The sequence below is a fragment of the Chrysochloris asiatica genome, unplaced genomic scaffold (genome assembly GCF_000296735.1).
Source record: "Chrysochloris asiatica unplaced genomic scaffold, ChrAsi1.0 scaffold00066, whole genome shotgun sequence".
Lineage (NCBI taxonomy): Eukaryota > Metazoa > Chordata > Mammalia > Afrosoricida > Chrysochloridae > Chrysochloris > Chrysochloris asiatica.
Window position 1 is genome coordinate 9,404,905 of NW_006408584.1, and position 562 is coordinate 9,405,466.

Below are 562 nucleotides of genomic sequence, written 5' to 3' on the forward strand. Positions count from 1 at the left end.
CTAGGACCATTTAAGCAATCCAGAGTAAAACATAAGATTGTTTAAAAATTCATGTCTTGATGCCTTCTTCTTTAACATTAAATGATGTATGTTTTTCATTCTCTGAAAAGAGTGTTTATGTTCCCATGTGGCTTGTCATCATAGGAATGAGTTAGCAGAAAACCATCTTTATAGAATTTACTACATACTGTCATCTTCCTAGATATAACTGCCCTGAATACGACTATAAAAGTTTCTTTCTTTCCTCTCAGAACCAAACACTTTAAAGGAAGAAGAAAATTTTGGCAAAGTCTTGTGATCAAAATAAGAATGACCACATGTGGGTTTCACTCAGTATGGGGTGAAAAATATTTCATATGAGGCACAATGATTTGACCCACAGTCAGATTTGCTAGTTCATTAGAATTTCTGTTTGGAAATCTTAGCCTGCAAAGGGATCCAAATCTTGGTTCCCTCACTTAAAACCTTTGTGATCTTCCCTCTCTAAAGCTTAGTTTTCATATTTATGTGTATATATATATATATATATATATACATACATATATGTGTATGTATACATATA